General features: G+C 37.1%; 1 long non-coding RNA gene across 1 annotated transcript in view; it reads right to left on the reverse strand.

The window, feature by feature from the left end:
* LOC125781196 (uncharacterized) overlaps positions 1–19,559 on the reverse strand; it is a 68,749-nt gene extending 49,190 nt beyond the window's left edge. Inside the window, exon 1 of the long non-coding RNA XR_007424410.1 lies at positions 19,135–19,559. This is a non-coding gene — a long non-coding RNA (uncharacterized LOC125781196). The remainder of the gene's footprint in view (positions 1–19,134) is intronic.
* Positions 19,560–20,649: the final 1,090 nt, after the last annotated feature.

Below are 20,649 nucleotides of genomic sequence, written 5' to 3' on the forward strand. Positions count from 1 at the left end.
GACCCTGGTTGCTGAGTGTATTACAACAATTGGCCCAAGCCACATGTGCCAACATCCCAGTTGCAGAGAATAATTTGGGAATAGGCCCAAGCCGCATTTGCCAGCATCTCAGTTGCTGAGTGTATTATAACAATAGGCCCAAGCTGCATGTGCCAACACCCCGGTTGCTGAGTGTATTACAACAATTAGCCGAAGCCACATGTGCCAACACCCTGTTTGCTGGCTATAAACAAATCCCATCGGGGACGGGATGCTGCTGCTGACTGAGTTTAACCCAGTCACACCATATGGACATTATTATTCAACCACTTAGTTCTAATTTTACACTATCACTTCCCCAACCTCACTTACTTTCAAGTACAGTTACTGTCAGAACTATTTTGTAACATATGCATATTTACATTTATATTTCTATGGCACATCAGTCACTTTTTATAATCAATATTATTGCACCTTGCGCTTTGCTCTGTTAATTATCTAACAACCTTTAGCAACATCTATTGCAGTGCTCAGTTTACAGATAGATCTTTACCTTGTATAGTAAGTTTTTTATAGCCTTATATATTTCTATTCTTCTGTGTTTTAATTTATGTTTAAATATGTTTCTTATTGTATTGTGTTGTTGCTGCTGGATGCCTACATTTCCTTCGGGATAAATAAAGTATCTATCATCAAAATCTATCAAAAAGATGCTCCGAACCCCAGCCCAAAGTTTGCCCACCCCCCCACACTTACTTCTTTTATTCCAGTTAAGGGTGTGGGAAATACTAGAAAAACAACAACTGGCCCAAGCCGCATTTGCCAACAACCCGGTTGCTGAATGTATTACTACAATTGGCCTAAGCCTCATGTGCCATCACCTTCATTTCTGCCTATAAAACAACAATTGGCTCAAGCCACATGTGCCAACACCCTGGTTGCTGAGTGTATTACAACAATTTTCCTCGCATTCGTCCAATTCCACATGGCTGATGTTGAGTTTCAATCAATGCTTCCTTTCACCAGATAATCTTCATCACAAAAACACTGGATGAGTCACAACCATCATTCCAGAGAACACAGTTAGTTCCACTGCTCCACAGCTCAGTGCTTGGTGATCTTCCCCAATGCAGGCATTATGCATGCTGCCAATAGGGTCATGTTTATTTGTTCCAGAGGATCCTTCTGCCTGTCACAGGCCCAGAGTGTCCCATTCTCTTCTGGAATCAAGCAGATGGTTGTGATGAGCATGAAGACGCTTCTGTAAACTCACTCCACAGGAACGGATGAGGCGTTGATGAAACACTGGAAATTCCTCAGCTATTGTGGCCGCAAATTACACGCAGCGCTGTTTATCCAGCATGTCCTGAGCAGCGGCGCATTAACAAACAAGTGACATCATCACGAGATATAACAGGAAACTGCAGAGATAATGTTCCAGAACTCAACTGAGGAACATGTGATGAAATAGCATGAAAAGATTTTATGATTCCTTCTTTTCTGCGCCTTTTCTCTCTCTCTCTCTCTCTCTCTCTCTCTCTCTCTCTCTCTCTCTCTCTCTCTCTCTCTTTTTCTTTCTCTCCTTTGAGATTGAAAAAAAGAAAAGAACTGCAAATGCACGGCAAAGATGTCTTAGGAAGTTAAATCCTCTTTAGATTATTCAAATATTATTTTTATAAGAATAAATATATATTTTTTCAAACTTACTTGTACTTGTTTTAGATGGTTTAATCTACTACAAGTGTCCTATTGTTTTGGCAGAACATTTTTGGGTCAAGAAATAATGGTACCACTTGGTAGACTACCCTTATAAAAGGTTTATAAATGGTTTATAAATTAGATTTTTAAGTATTGTAATTAGGTTGTAAATGCCTTAAAACCATTGATAAGCAGTTACAACACATTAATTGAAAAGGCAACAGAGATCCATTGTTTGCTTGGTTATTTAATTCGACTTAGTCATTAAATTTATAGTAAATAGTTAAACATACTTACAAATATATTAACATGACAGGTTTAATGCTGATTGATAGAAAAACAGAAAGTAAGAGCAGTATCTAGAAAGATCTGAGGTTTGACAGTAGAAATGAGTGTGAAATCACTACTTTGCCATTTTTTTATTCGCTGTTGTCATTTCTATCTATGTTGTTATTCATTTATTAACTGCTTATTAATGAGTTTTAAAGTATTTGCAGCCTAATTAAGGTAGTCTTATTTTAAAGTGGTACCGAACTAATGCTTAAAACAAGCGAAAATATCTGCCAATGGAATAAGACACTTTCAGTAGATTACATTTCTTAAAAAAATACAATATCAGCCAAAAGTTTGGACACACTTTCTCACTTAAACCTTTTATATTTTTTTTGTCTACATTGTAAATGAACACTAAAGTGATTCAGACTATAAAGGAACACATAAGGAATCATATATTAACTTAAAAGTGTTAAACAAACCAAAATACTAGGGAACGGTAAACTTTTAGCTGTTTCTGAGGCTGGTAATTCTGATAAACTTATCCTGTGTAACAGGAGGAACTCTTGCTCTTTTATCCTTTTCTGGGGTGGGCCAGTTTCATCATACTGTTTTTGATGGTCTTTTTTTAGCGACTGCACTTGAGCATATACTTTTAAAGTTCTTCAAAATGTTCAGATTGACTGTCCTTAATTTCTTGAAGTAAATTTGATTCTTTTAGTTGAGTAGTTCTTGCTTCTCATAATACGAATTAGAACATTACTCAAATATTCACTATTCACTGTATACCTGTAACTCTACCTCTTTACTACTTTTACAACTGATGCTCTCAAACACTTTAAGAGACAAGAAATTTAACTAACTAACTCTTGAAGTGTTCAGCACAGCTGTTAACTGAAAGCCTGAATTCCAGGTGACTCTACCTCATAAAGCTGACAGAGAAAATCCAGCCAAGATGTGCAAAACTGTCTAATCTAAGCAAGATTTCTAAATAATTCCACATTTTTCTTCATAGTTTTGATGACTTTAGTACTGTAAGTTGCAAATTTTCATATATTTAAGCTAAAATCTAAGAGGATTTCACTTGCTAAGACTAAAGTTATTCACACTCTCTCTTTCTTGTTTTCTATCTCTCCCTCCTGCTTTTGCTACTCCCAGTTGAGCTCTAAAAGCTCATGTCAGCCCAAGGCCATGGAGCTCCTACATGCTCACACATGAAATTTATATCTCCACACCAATCAGATCGCTGTCAGGGGGCGCGGGCGCTCGGGTCTCGTGTAAAAGAAGAATCCTGATAGATATTTGGAAGTCACCTCTGACGACTGTCGAGAAAACACCGTGAATTCAGAGCGAGAACACTCTGTTCCTTCTGCGGAAGGGGGAACGTTCTGGAAGGTGCACTTTTAAAGGAAATACAGTATGGCTCCGCAAATGACTGCGCACCGACCACGCCTTAGCCCGGAGCCTTTTCACTGAAAATGAATAGAATTTTGCATCTGAAAAGCCACTTTGTGTCTGACCGCAGATGACCGTGCTTTCCTCTCTTTATGACTGAAGGCATGTTCTGGCGTACCGCTGTTATTAAGCATCGCTGCTGAGCGGAGTCCTCCCCTTCACACTGCCTGCCTCCCCGCTCAAGCGAGAAGTTAAAAATATCTGCTGTTTTTGACGAGGGAAGAAGGTTATATAAACAGTTTGGAGTAAGTCAGCTGGTAAAAGTGCCGTGCTCCTGTGGGTCAAACGCATGTGGGCGTTTTTGCTTCTATGCGCTGGGCCACGTGCCCGTCGTACACAGAGCTCAGGGCCTGCGGTAATATTTGACTCATTATTGCCTGTGCCATTCATCATGGGGAAGATGACAGGTGCCAGAGATGTGAACCAATGAAATATTGATGCTGTTTTTCTCACCTTTTCTGCATCTGCCAACTCGTGTGCACTTGGTGTGCACTGTCCCTCAATTTAACTAAGAGAGAAACTACTGTACCACTAAAAATACTAAAGTCATCCAAATTATGAAGGAAAACAAAATAAATTATTAGCAGAAGTAGCATCTTCTTGTTTAAATGACAGCTTTGCTCATCTTGACATTTTCTCTTGAGATAATAACAGGGGTTTCTTGTCCTCTTAATGTTCTAATCCATATAATGACGACAAGAACTACTCAACTTAGTAAAGAGTAAAAAAATACTTTATGAAATGACGATCAGTCAATCTGAAAAAAAAAAACATTCAAATAATTCAAGAGCTTTGAAAGTACCCTCAAGTGCAGTTGAAAAAAGGACCATCAAGAACGTTATAATGATGAAACTGGCACTCATCAGTAACTTTATTTAGGATATTTTCTCCAAATTCTTAATATGCAACATCTTAATATGCAGAATTCCAAAAATATTATTAGAAAGTTCATGTTTCCCACTATACTCTTTTTTTTTTGTTGGACGAAATTGATTTTATTTCTGATTATTTTTTAAGGGTTTTATTAAGGGTTGGTTAAGGGTTGGTACTCTGTCAAACCTTAGCCCTGGTATGTCTTGTATTCTTATATGCTTTGTCCTAATTGGTACTGTCTTGTGTTTCTCTCTTCTTCCCAGCCTGTTTGTTTTCTTCCTCCCTTTTTTTAATCATCTGTCTCGTTTGTAACCCCACCCCCTTGTTACCTTCCACAGGTGTTTCCAGTCTCCTTATGTATATAGACCCCTTTTGTTCATAGTGTTCCTGTTCTAGTCTTTTGTATGCCTTGTGTCTTCCCTGGTGTCAGGTTTGTTAAAATTCTGTGTACCTTGTATGTTCATGATTGTTCTGTTACTTGTTTTCTTAGTCACGCTTAACCAATCTAGTGTTTTTTTTTAGTCTTATCTTTGCTTAAAAGTATCTTATTCTTACTTTTAAATTGAAACACATGATTTCAAACCATACTCAATATAAACTTTGTTAGCTTCTAACTGAGCTGGGCGCCATGTAGACAATCCCAGCAAGGAAACCCCTTCAGACGTGGGTATGACCATATGAGGGATATTTTAGGAAACATAGCTGCGGGTTGTTTTTAAAAGCAGACAAAAAGAAAAGAAAAAAAAAAAAAGCATTTTGCCCCCAGTCCATGAACAGTACTGCACAAAGCACATCATACAGGCTCCGCCTCCTCTTTAGAAGAACATTAGGAGCTTATTGTCTTTTAGTCGTATTATGGTTTGAAGGCATATGGGCACCACCGCGTCCCGAACGTTCTGATTAGAAACAGCAGGACGGAGTGAATGCGGGACGAAAGCAGTCGGGTATGGGATGATGTAATGTAGATGAATGGAGGATACAGATGGAGAGCTTTGGGAGTAGAAGCAGCTGAGTGAGATCACTGCAGGACTTTCTATAGGGATGTGCATGACAGGACAAATTATCACGAGAAGATACAGATCTTTAATCAACTTCATTTTTTTCAAGTCAGTTTTTATATAAGCTCTTGCAAGTAGTTTTATAATGTTACATCATCTCTACATACAGTACAGGCCAAAAGTTTGGACACACTTCTCTTTTTCAATGCGTTTTCTTTATTTTCATGACTATTTACATTGTAGATTCTCACTGAAGGCATCAAAACTATGAATGAACACATGTGGAGTTTTATGTACTTAACAAACAATGACCTGACCTCCACAGTCACCGGACCTGAACCCAATCCAGATGGTTTGGGGTGAGCTGGAGTGAAGAAGGCAAAGTGTCAACAAGTGCTAATAAACACCTCTGGGAACTCCTTCTCCTTCAAGACTGTTGGAAAACTTTTCATTTCAGGTGGCCACCTCTTGAAGCTCATTGAGAGAATGATGCCAAGAGTGTGCAAAGCAGTAATCAGTGCAAAGGGGGGCTATTTTGAAGAAACTAGAATATATATATATATTTTTTGGTTATTTCACCTTTTTTTGTTAAGTACATAAATTCATAAATTCATTCATAGTTTTGATGCTTCAGTGAGAATCTACAATGTAAATAGTCATGAAAATAAAGAAACACATTGAAAAAGAGAAGTGTGTCCAAACTTTTGGCCTGTACTGTACACCACATTTAATTGTGCCTGTATGAAAATGTATTTAAATGCTATGGTATAGCTGTTAGCATCATATTTGTAGTAACAGTTTGAGGGTACAACTTGGAGCAAAGCATGTCAATACGTTTCTGATTCAATGGCCAACCAGCATGTCTACATATCGTCTACATATCGTTGCTGTCCAATGAGAATCATTACTAGGGGTGGGCAATATTATATCGTATACAATATATCGTGACACAGAAATATTGTGATATTAAAAATCCATATCGTGACAATAGGGCTGTTCTGTCTTAAAAGTAGTCTATTATTTACTGTGAAGCTCTAGGTGTATTTATTGTATAATTGTTTTAGTTTGCAGTTTATATGCATGCACTAAATATTCTGCAATATTATTTGCTGCATTATATTATTTTATGCTATATTATTTATTTTGCCACATTATGATTATGCTGTTATACTCTTATACTATATTCCTGAAATAAATGGATTATTTAAATTTTCCTATATCACCAAGTATATCGTTGTCGCAAAAATACCCTGAAATATTGTGATATTATTTTAGAGCCATATCGCCCACCCCTAATCATTACTACTACTTACTACTTAATTTGAACAGACAAACTGTCCCTTACACTGTCTTATACACATGACATACAACTAAAGGCGTAACCCAAGAAGTTTGAAATATCTGCATGATATTTTGTACATACAATTACGATTCACTCTACAGCTCTTATCCACTGGAGGCATCGTTTTGCCAAGTATATTTAACCTGTCTGCCATGTACTTGAAGAAGAACTGAGAAAACAGTGTTGCTACAGTTTAATTCGCTCTGCTTTGATTTTTTTTTTTTAGATTGAATGAACCTTCATTTTTTTGCTTATTTGAGTAGTTCTTGCCATAGTATGGATTAGATCATTACTCAAATATTCACTATTCACTGTATAAGAGCTCTACCTCTTCACAACTTTACAGCTGATGCTCTCAAACATACATAAAAACATACATGTTTTTCTTCAAACTTTAGGATGACTTTAGGCTTAATCTACATGCAAGCTCACTTTGCTTTGTTTGTCCAGTTTAACCCTTGAGCTGCTTTGGAAGAGTCAGCACGTAATAGTGATGATAAAAAGAAGAAAAACAAAGTTAAAATGTTTTTTGGAAAATAAATATAAAATAAATATAGAAAATAAATGTGATGATTTGAGTACAGATACTACTAACATTAATGGAAAGACCATTCTACCAGAAGACTCAGAAGGCAATTATGCACAAGACAATGATATTTCAAGAAAAGTATTTGCTGCTGAACCATGATTGTTTCATCTGGACCTTCACAGATCCTGCAGATCCGACCCCCCCGGACAAAAGAGTGGGAGTAAACTCTTGATGGTGGAGAGGATGGAGGCAAAGATGAAAACGTCACATCTGAAACAGTACAGTAAGTAGCGTTTTCTAAAGATGCAAAAAAAAGTTGACACCATCCTCAGCTCAAATTTGAAAAAGGCTAAAAAATGGGAGGGGTAGTTTGGGAGGGGCACTGGGTGATGTATGGGTTTAGGGGTGGGGTGGGGTGGGGCAGGAGGGAGAGCTGATTGGCTGAGCTGTACGTTTGGACGCCAGCAGAGGGGCGGTATTATTAATTGACTGATCTGCATACTGCGTACCAAAGTACACGAAAACATAATCCACACCTATATCACAGTTAAACACGAGAGAATGTGGCCCCTTGATGTGGCCCCTTGATGTCCCTTTATTCAGAAAAATACTAGATCCGCCATGGCTCTAACGTGTCATGCTAACATGGTATCGAGTCAACTTTAAGACAGCCCAAGTTATTATGAGTTTAGCATTACATGCTGTACAAGTGAACTGAGTGATAATGTATTATTCTGTATGAAAATCCTGATCTAATCTAAAGTAACAGGTAGTTTTCTCTCTCTCTTTCTCTCTCTCTTTTTCTCGAGTCTTTCTCAGCTCTGAAGATCTGGTTGCTTGTAAAAGGCCTGTCGAGATTCTTATTTATTTTACATGGTTTGGCCTAACCCCAGAATTCCGGCTAAAATGTGCTCTCTCTCTCTCTCTCTCTCTCTCTCTGTGTGATTGTGCTGATAGTGTGATCTACTGGAGGTCTTTATTTATGCCGCATAGTTTGGCCGCAGCCCAGACAGATTGAAATGAATCGGCTATCTTGGAGAAAAGAAAGAAAGAAAAAAAACAACACGATTTTCCACATCAGTCAACGCTGCTCAAATGAGTTTCAGTGCTATCTCTGTTTCATCTGCAGCTCCGCAGAGTTCCCAGTCGTGTTGCAGTGAGTCTGAGTTTATATAAGAGTGTTCAAGCCTTTGGCAAACACGCACGTGGCCAGTCTGCAGACAGATGCGGTTCACTTTAAACTTTATAGGATTCCTTAACAAGTGCAGGAACCTGCTGCTGAACAGAGACATGCAGCACATAAAAACATATACACTCTACTGTTCAGTTTAGGATCACTTGTAAATTTCCCTCTTTTTGAAAGAAAAACACATTTTCATGCAATTCACAAATAATATTTTCCATTTCACAATTTATTTTAGTGCATCAGATGTTTTTTTAAAGAATAAAATGTTTGTAATAAAGCCTATTTATGTATAGATGCTTATTTTGCATATAGTCCAATTATCAGCAATTCTCATTTGAAGTTAAGGATGTTATTGGACTAATTGTTAATTGTTAGGATACCCTTGCTTAATTGTGATGCACAGCTGAAAAACATTATACTAATAAGTGAGCATAAAAAAAGCACAACATTCTAGGTTAGTTTAGTATCTGAAGCGTCAGCAGTTGTTGGCTTGCTTACAGGCTAAAAATGGCAAAAAAGAAACTATTTTCCTTAGAGACCCATCAGTCCATTGTTGTGTTAAGAAAGGAAGGCATCTCAATGCAAGATATTGCAGAGAAACTGAAAATATCTTACCATGCTGTTAACTACTCCCTTCGAAGAGTGACACAAACTGGAGTGGGAGGCCCCGATACACAACTGTGCAAGAAGATAAATATCTTAGAGTGTGTAGTAGTTTGAGAAAAAGACGCCTTACAGGCTGTCAACTTATAGCTGCACTAAATGGAACCCACTACTTTCTTCCAAGATTTATTTTTCTCCAAATTGCCCTGAATTTGTGCAAAACTTCAGCATATTAAACAGAAACAGCAGAAACAACACTTATAATCCTCTCTATTGTGTTTAGAACCTTACTGCTTGGAACATGAATGAAATACAGAAGCAATCAAACGTTCTCATTTCAGAAGCTGCAGACCTTGAACTCTCATGTCTGTGATTGGTTTGAAGAGTTTGTTCCAATGTATATTTTAGCTTTTGAAGTGACCCATACTGTATCTAACATTTGTCTGAAAATGTCACACTGTGTAACTGTGTACCAAGTGAGAAAACAGAACTACAGCGTTCCATCTTACTGTAAAAAATGGCTTGTTATTTGGTTATTTGGACATGGCTTTGGTTTGCTTCCTTGGTTGTTTTAGACTTTTCAACATTTTTAAACATCTTATTCCCTTTTGATGCTTTAGCAGTGAACTGTAAGCGAGTTTGGAGATTTTATTATAAACACTAAGCCTTCTATTATTGAAACAGAAACATCAATATATCCAGGTCTGTTACCTCATCATCCCTAGTGCTTATGTGTTTAGGGTGGCACGGTAGCTTAGTGGTTTGCATGTTTGCCTCCCAGAACTGGAGTCTTGGGTTCAAGTCCCTATTTGGGTGGAGTTTCCATGTTGACCCTTTGTCTGTGTGGGTTTTCTAGACTGTGGGACATCGGTTTCCTCCCACAGTCCTAAAACATGGAGATCAGGTACTCTAAATTCATCTGGTGTGTATGTGTATATGTGTGTAAAAATATGTATGGCTGTGTGCCCAGAATGAAATGAAAAATCTGTGTCTCAGAAAATTAGAATATTATATAAGACCAACTGGTACTTTTAGCAGTCTGGGCAGTGTGCCAAGTCCTGCTGGAAACACCAGCAGATGACATGTCTCTCCAAACCATCACTGATCATCAGTAAATTTGACATTTTATTTGTAAATCAAGGGATCAGAGTCTGGCGGAAGAGTGGAGAGACACACAGTCCAAACTGCTCGAGGTCTAGTGTGAAGTTTCCACCAATCAGTGATGTCATCTGCTGGTGTTGGTCCACTGTGTTTTCCTGGAAAATCTTGCGGATTTAATTTTCCAGCAGGATTTGGCACACTGCTCACACTGGGTACAAAAGTACCAATTGGTCTTATATAATATTCAAATTTTCTGAGACACTTATAATAGATCACTCTGTGTGTAAAACATCTATATAATACATGCGTTTCACATTTTGAACTGAATTACTGAAATAAAGTAACTTTTCAATAATATAATTTTTTTTTGAGATGCACTAGTATATTGGTTCTGACTCTATAAAACTGACAAAAAAAGTAAACTTTTCTTTGTTTCAGATTTTGATTTTTTTTTTTTACTGTGTTTTTACTGTGTTGTACAGTATTGTAATACATTGTGATATATTGTATCATAACCCCTGTATTGTGATGCGTGCCTTGGCAGCAAAACTGGTACAAGTTTGGCACCAAATAGTGATGTCTAACTTAATTTAGTACCTGTAATACCGTGTCTGTAACTGTGCCAAAACTGTCATAGGCTCTACCAGCACCATCATGCCTGCAGAACATCTTGCTGGAAAGCACGGAGTAGAAGAATCTGTGGATGAAAACATACATTGCCCTGGTGAAAAAAAACTAAACTTAACTGTACTTAAAACGTATTGTGAAATGTCTGCTGTAAATATATTATACAGATTTATATACATACTTTAAATATATTAAAAGTACATTGATATGCTTTCATCAAATGTTTGAAAGTAAACTTTAATAATACTTTTTTAAAAAGTACAATATAGTGTATTTTAAATAAACAGACTCCTATAAAGTAATATTAATTAGTATATGAATTAATTATTTAGTATATCAATGTAATCCAATATACTTTACAAAAAAAACATTATTTCCAAATATACTTTTGTGCATTTTTATCAACGTTTGTTAAAAAACAACTGTCACAGTAGTTCAATTAAAGTACAATGTATCATGATTAAAAAAAAGTAAATTAAAATACTACTACTAGTTTAAAAAATGTAAAGTAACTTTTTAAAAATTGTAGTACAGTATATTGAAATATATATTTTATACCCAATGAAGTATACTAGAAGTGTGCTACTTACAAAAGACAGGAACAAGAAACATATTTGTACTCTAATGTAAATATAGATCACATATATTTGACATCAATTCTTAGTACATTTCTACTAATATACCTGGTGTGTAAAAGTGACAGTTGTAATACTCCTTAAATGTATTATAATTTTACTGTAAGCATATTTAATATATGGGGTTACAGTACATATATGAAGTAGTTTATATGTGTTTAAATGTTACTTAAATACATTTAAAGTAGTTCCATTTTAGTACAGTTTAGTACACTTAGCACAATTTAAGTAAGACTTTTGTACTATTTTTATACTGTAATTAAAGTATAATAAGTAAAAAAAAAAAGTTGTTCCATTTTATCACTCTTTAAATATACTGATTAATAATAATGTGGCTACAAGAACACTTTAGTGCACTGTTTAGTGCATAATAATGCTTAGTATACTTTAATCTAGTTTTTTTTCACTAGGGTGCTAGAGGAGTAGAAACAGAAAAATAAATAAATGAATAAATAAATATTTGAGTAGAAATGAGAGGAGGGTAACTTAAGCCAAGGCTAGGGTAAAGCAAATTTTCCAAATATTTAAGGAGTTGTACAGTGAAAGCACTCCTCTCACTTTTAATACAATGCCACGTGAGCTTATACTAATTAAAGTTCAGCAGGATTAACTATTTTTGGAAAACAAAGGCAAAATTTTCAAGAAAAGAGAACAATGAATGTGTATGTAAGGGTGAATTAATAACCCAGAATCATCATCCCAGATCCAATAAGTGTTGCCTACTGTTTTTGGAAACATCATGCATGTGTACAGTGGTGCTTGGAAGTTTGTGAACCCTTCAGATTTTTCAGTATCTCTGAATAGTTTTGACCTAAAAAGTCCTAAAAGTAATATATTACCAGAAATGTAAGTGACATCCCATTCTTAACCCTTGTGTGGTGTTCATATTTTTGTTACTCGTTTACTTTGTTACTTGTATTTAATTCAGCAAAATTAAGCAATTTTACATTAAAATGCTTTACACATGCTTGCTTCACCTAAATTACAAGCAATATAAACAGCTTACATGGTTAATATTTGCCCTTTACCTTTCTTATGTTACATTTCTTTCAAAAAGTGCTACTCTTTTTTTTTTATTAGTTTTTTAATAAAATGTAAAAGAAAATGAATTAAACTCAAGATATGAGTAGAAAATTTGTTTAGTTTCAAATGTACAAATGAAGCAATGTTTATTAGCCCTTGGCCAAACATACTGTATGTAATATAAATGTGTGTGTGTGTGTGGGGGGAGGGGGTGGGGGGGGGTGGGTACAGTGTGTGTTTATCGAAAATGTGTTTTGATATATGTTCTTCACAAAAAATGAGCCAATGCCAATGAGTTTGAGTTAGAAAAAATATTTTTTTTAGTATCAATTGATGAAAAATGAAAAAGGGGTCCCACAGACCCGAACACCACACAAGGGTTAGTCCATAGGGTTTAATATGATGTCAGCCCACCCTTTGCAGCTTTAATTAACAGCTTGAACTCTTCTGTGAAGGCTTTCCACAAGGTTTAGCAGCAGAAATGAAAAGTTTTCCAACAGTCTTAAAGGAAGGAGTTCCCAGAGGTGTTTATTAGCACTTGTTGCTCTTTTGCCTTCTTCACTCTGTGCTCCAGCTCACCCCAAACCATCTGGATTGGGTTCAGGTCCGGTGACTGTGGAGGCCAGGTCATTTTCTTTTTTGTTAAGTACATAAAACTCCACATGTGTTCATTCATAGTTTGATGCTTCAGTGAGAAGCTACAATGTAAAGAGTCATGAAAATAAAGAAAACGCATTGAATGAAAAGGTCTGTACTGTACTTTTAAATCAAATTTATGCAAAAATATACAGAATTTAAATGTTTTCACAAACTTCACCACTCTGTTTTTCTTCAGGGCCTTTGCTCCTGTCCACTAAGGGGTGCTCACGCGTCATTAGAGTGAAGACCTAAAAAACACAACCTCAAGCTTTTACCACACTCAGTCTCATGGAACTCCTGCTAATTATGCTTTCATGCTGATGGTTAAGAGCTCTCGTTTAGAAAATATGCGCAGACAAAAGATCATTTCTTTCCAGAAAGCTGACACACAGCACTAGCTGCACATGCCGCTGCAGATAGCGTTGATTAGACAATGGAGCAGCAGGAGGAAAAACACAGCAAACCCAAACAATCTCTACATCTTCATGAGCCATTTCGGCTTGTTTGCCCATGGCTGCTTTGTTCCTGCATTCTTCTTCATGGTCGGGCTCTGGTCATCAGAGCGGAGTAATCAGGCCCATCAGTGTGTGCAGCTCAGGGGCCGCGCTGTAGGGGGGCTGCAGGGCCCGGAGCTGCCTGAGGCAGGGGGTAATATACAGTAGGTACAGATAGAGTACCAGTCAAAAGTTTGTACAAACTGTCTTATTCAGTTATTTTATTTAGTTATTTATAATGAATAGTGAAGTCATCCAGACTATGAAGAAACACATAAGGAATCATGTAGTAACTTAAAAGTGTTAAAAGCTGGTTCCTGAGTCCTGATGAGAGCCAGTTTCATCACATCGTCTTAAAATTCTTCAGATTGACACCTTCATTTTTTTTTTTTTTTTTAGAATTATTTTTCTTTACTTTAATTTAGTAGTTCTTGCCATGATATGGATTGTCCTGTGCAACAGAGGAAACTCTGATGAGAGCCAGTTTCATCATAAAGTTTTTGCGACTGCACTTGAGGATACTTTTAAAGTAGAGCTTAATTTCTTAGTCTTTTTTTTTCTTTACTTTGTTGAGTAGTTCCTGCTTCTAATAATATGGATTAGAACATTACTCAAATAGAGCTATTCACTGTATACCAACTCTCAACTTTACAACTGATGCTCTCAAACGCATTATTAAGAGGCAAGAAATTCAATTTTTATCAGTGAATTAACTCTTGGCAAGTTTAGCACAGCTGTTAACTGAAAGCCTGAATTCCAGGTCACTCTACCTCATAAAGCTGAGAAACTGAGAAAATCCAGCCAAGATGTGAAAAACTGTCATGTTTTTCCTTCAGTATTAATTTACAATGCAGAACATTTAAAAATAATAATAATAAAAAAACACAGAATTCAATGCATGTCCAAAGTTTTGACTAATTTAATGTAAATCATATACATGTCTTTCCTATAAAAATAGGTATGGTTGCAAATATGATATATATATATAAAAGAAAAAATCTTAAGGACTAATGCCTTACACATGCCGTGTATATATGAAGATATATACTGTATGTTATATATATATATATATAAAGAAGATTTGGATATTTTTTTAAATGAAAATTCTCTTTTTTGGCTTTCGTACACTGACTTACTTAAAGGTACTTAAAGAAATACTGTATGTACATATAAACATTTATATTTCATATAATGTTATAAATATATATACTCATACATCCAGAAGAAAAATGTATGTGACGATAAAATTACCTTACAGGTAATGTATATGGAAACATGGGTGATGCTGCTGTAAGGTGAGACCAGGCCTCCTCTCAGTGGGTTCTTGTGTGTTTCTGTGTGTTTCGGCTCATCAGCTCCACAGTCATTATAACCCCGACGGTGCAGGCGGCCCGCTACGGTGTGTCCCGGGGCTGCCGGACTGTTATCTGAGCGCTGGGAGCTGGACGGCAGCCCCTGAATGCCAAACGCAGCACGCCGCCTGCCAGCGGAGAGGTCACAGTCTCACCTGGGACAGGAAAAGAAGAGAGAGAGATATTGCTTCATATGTCATATTTCTCTAAAGGTTATCATCGAGATCAGTGGCCGCATTATATAAATTGTTTGGTTTGTGGACTATTTTTTGGGTCCACCTCTGGTTGTTTTTAAAGCAGCAGTCCCTAAAAGGTTCTCTTTAAATTGTGAACAGTAATATTCCTGAGTTGGGAGGGGACTAAATACTGTTTTTAATATACTAGTTCCCTTCGGGGATCAATAAAGTATCTATCTATCTATCTATCTATCTATCTATCTATCTATCTATCTATCTATCTATCTATCTATCTATCTATCTATCTATCTATCTATCTATCTATCTATCTATCTATCTATCTATCTATCTATCTATCTATCTATCTATCGAGTATTAGAGGCTGACTCCTCCCCCTTCCACACACCTGTGGGAAATCACCCATCAGCAGGACTATATATATATATATATATATATATATATATATATATATATATATATACAGTGCCCTCCATAATTATTGGCACCCCTGGTTAAGGTTCTTTAGCTTCTCATAAATTGAGTTTTGTTCAAAATAATATAGGACCACGATGGGAAAAAAAAGTAAAGTCCAACCTTTAACTCAAGTAAATTTTAAGGGGGAAATAAAATCCCTGACTAAGAAATAATTATTCTTCATAAAGTCACCTGTTCCACAATTATTGGCACCCCTAACAATTCTTAGGAAATACATTTAATAAAAGTATTTCTGTCACTTCTACAGTAGTTTACGAAGTTGATCAGAGTATTTAGGAACATTTAATTAGTAATTCACAACTTCCTGTTTCCCTGGGGTATAAATATGACGTGACACAGAGGCCATTTATCTTCAACATGGGAAAGACAAAGGAACATACCATTCAAGTGAGGCAGATGTGTGTTGACCTTCACAAGTCAGGCAATGGCTACAAGAAAATCGCTACTCGCCTACACCTGTCCATATCTACTGTCAGAGGAATTATTAAGAAGTTTAAAACAACTGGAACAGTGGTAAACAAGCCTGGACGAGGACGCAAGTTTATTTTGCCACCACGCACAGTGAGGAGGATGATAAGAGAAATAAAAAGTTCTCCAAAGCTCACTGTTACAGAATTGCAACAAATGGTAGCTTCTTGGGGTCACAAAGTCTCCAAAACAACCATCAGGCGCTATCTACATGCCAACAAGCTGTTTGGGAGGCATGCACGGAAGAAACCATTTCTCACTCACAATCATAAATGCAAACGTTTGGAGTTTGCTAAGCGGTACTATGACTTCAACTGGGACTGTGTGCTTTGGTCAGATGAAACAAAGATAGAGCTTTTTGGCAACAAATGCTCTAAGTGGGTCTGGCGTAACACAAGAGCTGAGTATGCAGAAAAGCACCTCATGCCCACTGTGAAATACGGCGGGGGATCAGTGATGCTGTGGGCCTGTTTCTCTTCTAAAGGCCCTGGGAACCTTGTTAGGGTGCATGGCATCATGAATGCTCTAAAATACCAGGACATTTTAAAACAAAATCTGGTGGCTTCTGCCCGAAAGCTGAAGATGGGTCGTCACTGGGTCTTTCAGCAAGATAATGACCCTAAACATGTGGCCAAATCTACACAGAAATGGTTCACCGCACACAGAATCAAGCTCCTCCCATGGCCATCTCAGTCCCCAGACCTCAACCCCATTGAAAACCTGTGGGGTGAGCTGAAGAGGAGAGTGCAGAGGAGAGGACCCAGGTCGTTGGATGATTTAGAGAGAATGTGCAAAGAGGAATGGTCAAAGATCCCTCTTTCTGTATTCTCCCATCTTGTGAAACATTACAGGAGAAGATTAGGTGCTGTTTTGTTGGCAAAAGGGGGGTTGTACAAAGTATTAACATCAGGGGTGCTAATAATTGTGGCACACATGATTTGATGTTAAATAATTATTTCTTAATGTGGGATTTTTTTCCTACTGAATAAATTCACTTGAGTTAAAGGTTGTATTTTACTCTTTTTTTCCATCGTGGTCCTATATTATTTTGAACAAAACTCAATTTATGAGAAGCTAAAGAACACATCTTAACCAGGGGTGCCAATAATTATGGAGGGCACTGTATATATATATATATATATATATATATATATATATATATATATATATATATATATATTGGGACTCATGCATTGCCTAGTTGCCAGATATTGCCACAACTGTGTCTTATCAAACATTCAGATTATTATTACTGTTTTCCTGTTTTTTTTTATCTTTTGCTTCTACGATTTTCTTTCTGTTTTTTGGACTTTTGCCTGTTTTTTGACTTAGTTTTTTGCCTTGTGATTTGGATTAATAAACCTGGTTAGTTTCTTACATATATATTATATAGATGTATTACACACAGAGTGATTTATTTTAAGCGTGTATTTCTTTTATTGTTGATGATTATAAAAGACCAATTGGTACTTGTGGCAGTAATGTGGGCAGTGTGCCAAGTCCTGCTGGAAAATAAAGTCCGCATCTCCATAAAAGTTGTCAGCAGAGGGAAGCATGGAGGCTTGATAGAACACAGTGGACCAACACCAGCAGATGTAGAGACATGACTCTCCAAACCATCACTGATTGTTGATCACATCAACTTCACACTAGACCTTGAGCAGTTTGGACTGTGTGTCTTTCCACTCTTCCTCCAGACTCTGCTCCCAAATTAAATGTAAAATTTACTAATGATCAGTGATTGTTTGGAGAGACATGTCATCTGCTGGTGTTGATCCACTGTGTTTTATTATCAAGTCTAAAGTCAGTGCAGTTTTGTTTTCCCACAAAATCTTACAGCACTTCATGCTTTCCTCTGCTGACAACTTTTATGGAGATGCGGATTTCATTGTCCAGCAGGACTTGGCACACTGCCCACACTGTGGGCACAATCAGTGATGGTTTGAAGAAAGGAAAGACATGGAACACTGGTGAACCTTCCCAAGAGTGACCAGCCTACTGAAATTACTCCAGAAGGGCATGGACAACTCATCCAGGAGGTTACAAAAGAAGCCAGAACAACATGATCTTAAACAGGCTGTTGATGCTTGAAAACCCTCTGATGTGTCTGAATTAAAACAATTCTGTAAAGAAGAAGAGTGGAACAAAACTCCTCCACAGAGATGTGAAAAACTAGCCAGTTGCCAGTTGTTAAAGCTTGATTACAGTTGTTGCTTCCAAAGGTGGAACAACCAAATTATTAGTTTTTGGGGGCAAAAGCTTTTTCACACAGGGAAAGATTTGTTTGAATAAAAAAAGTGTTTTTTTTTTTTTATATTTACTCAGTTTTTTTTGCCTGATATTAAAGTTTGTTTGATAATCTGAAAAATATAAGTATGGAAAAAAAGCAAATACTTTTTAATGCCACTTTTGATTGTTCTCTTCTTCTAATTTTAAACTTATATTCTTGTAAATAACTCTTTTTTGAGCTTTTGATCAGCCCAGTAACTCATTTCTGAGTTAAGTTAACACCGCAGCGCTTGTATATTAAACTATGGAGGGCAGATAAGCGTGGCGGAGGTTTGTGCCCCGCAGGCCGAGGGACAGCTGAGAGGGTCTCTTTCTGAAACCCCCGCTGTGTTAAAAGGCCCAGGATGCTGCAGCTCCTCTCAGCAGTGTGACTAAAAGATGTGGTGCTGAGAGAGCGCATTGTCTGCAGTGGCTGGATCAAATCAAAGCGATAACCTATACCCATTACAACGCCTGTAAAGCAAACCTAATTTACGAGCGATGCCAGTTCCACTTCTGAAAGCCCCTCCACATCTGGAAATGATTCTGACCCTCACATTCCTGAGTTTAAAAGTGACTTACTGGGACCATGACTGCTGGGCTGCTCCATCATTTTGACTGATGCAGCCCCAATTAGGGGCGAGAGGAGAACGGAGAGGAAGAAAAATGCCGTGAAATATGGCCATAGGCCATCTATTCAACCCCCCCCCCCCACACACACACACCCCACCTCCAATCCTTTCTGCTGAAATACTTCTGTTACATCCAGTGAAGTTGTTTTATTGGACCAGCCTCTCTAAGCTCTAAAAATGAAACACTAGGAGTTGTAGACCTGGAATGAGGCTTGGCTACTTGGTTTAGCTACAGTAAAGCAATAGAATTTATCCATATACAGCGGTTGGACAATGAAACTGAAACACCTGGTTTTAGACCACAATAATTTATTGTGGTGACGGACAGTTCTGGTGGAAACAGGAGAGTTGAGGTGCACATTGAATTCTGACGTGATTTGATCAGCCGTGGTTTTATGTTTTTTGGATACAATCCGGGTTAGCACCCGAATATCCCTTTCAGACAGCTTCCTCTTACAGCGTCCACAGTTAATCCTGTTGGATGTGGTTGGTCCTTCTTGGTGGTATGCTGACATTACCCTGGATACCGTGACTCTTGATACATCACAAAGACTTGCTGTCATGGTCACAGATGCGCCAGCAAGACGTGCCCCAACAATTTGTCCTCTTTTGAACTCTGGTATGTCACCCATAATGTTGTGTGCATTGCAATATTTTGAGCAGATCTGTGCTCTTACTCTGCTAATTAAACCTTCACACTCTGCTCTTACTGGTGCAATAATGCAATAACCTCCCACACTAAAATGAGAGGTGTTTCAGTTTCATTGTCCAACCCCTGTTTATATAGTTTTGGAAAAAATAAAAGAGCCCTTTCAAAATGATGTTTCTTTGATTTTACCAAATTGAAAACCTCTGGAATATAATAAAGAGGAAGATAGATGATCACAAGCCAGGATTTTTGCACCAGGAGTGACATAAAGTTATCCAAAAGCATTGTGTAAGACTGGTGGAGGGGAACATGATGCCAAGATCCATGAAAACTGATTTAAAATCCAGGGTTATTCCACCAAATATTGATTTCTGAACTCTTAAAACTTTATGAATATGAACTTGTTTTCTTTGCATTATTTAAGGTCTGAAAGTTCTGCATATGTTTTGTTATTTCAGTCATTTCTCATTTTCTGCAAGTAAATGCTCTAAATGACAATATTATTATTTGGAATTTGGGAGAAATGTTGTCTGTAGTTTATAGAATAAAACAACAATGTTCATTTTACTCAAACATAAACCTATAAATAGCAAAATCAGAGAAACTGAATCAAAAACTAAAAACTGGTCTTTTAATTTTTTTCAGAGCTGTATAGTTTAGTTTTTTTGTACAAGCTTTATGTTACACTGTGTATGTTCTTTTCAACTCTAAAATAATAATAACTTAACATTAGTGTTATCCACCCTTCTCTTTTATTCCTTATTATTTCTCTCGTTGAGTGCATAGAGATATCGTCATTGCAGTTTCGTGACGTTTCATAAAATTTTACAGCAGCGCCAGCAATAACTTTGAAAGCACTCAAACATACTTTGGGGCCATCTGCTAGCTGTTATGGATTTCAACAGAGCTTGAGGGGAAAACAGTTTCCTGTCTGTAATATGCAGGTGAAAAAGTTAAACAGCTGACGTAGGGTGTGACGACAATCTTCCTATTTTTTGTGGAATGCAGCATTTCAAAGGGATTGTGCAAGTGATACCATAACTGCTGCAAGGCCAGCTGTAGTAATAGCAGTAGTAGTAGTATTTGACTTCCAAGCTCATTATTTTTTCCTCTTCTATTTCAAACGCCCAATCCCATTTCACTCCTTGCCCCTA

This window comes from Astyanax mexicanus, chromosome 15, assembly GCF_023375975.1.
Source record: "Astyanax mexicanus isolate ESR-SI-001 chromosome 15, AstMex3_surface, whole genome shotgun sequence".
NCBI lineage: Eukaryota > Metazoa > Chordata > Actinopteri > Characiformes > Acestrorhamphidae > Astyanax > Astyanax mexicanus.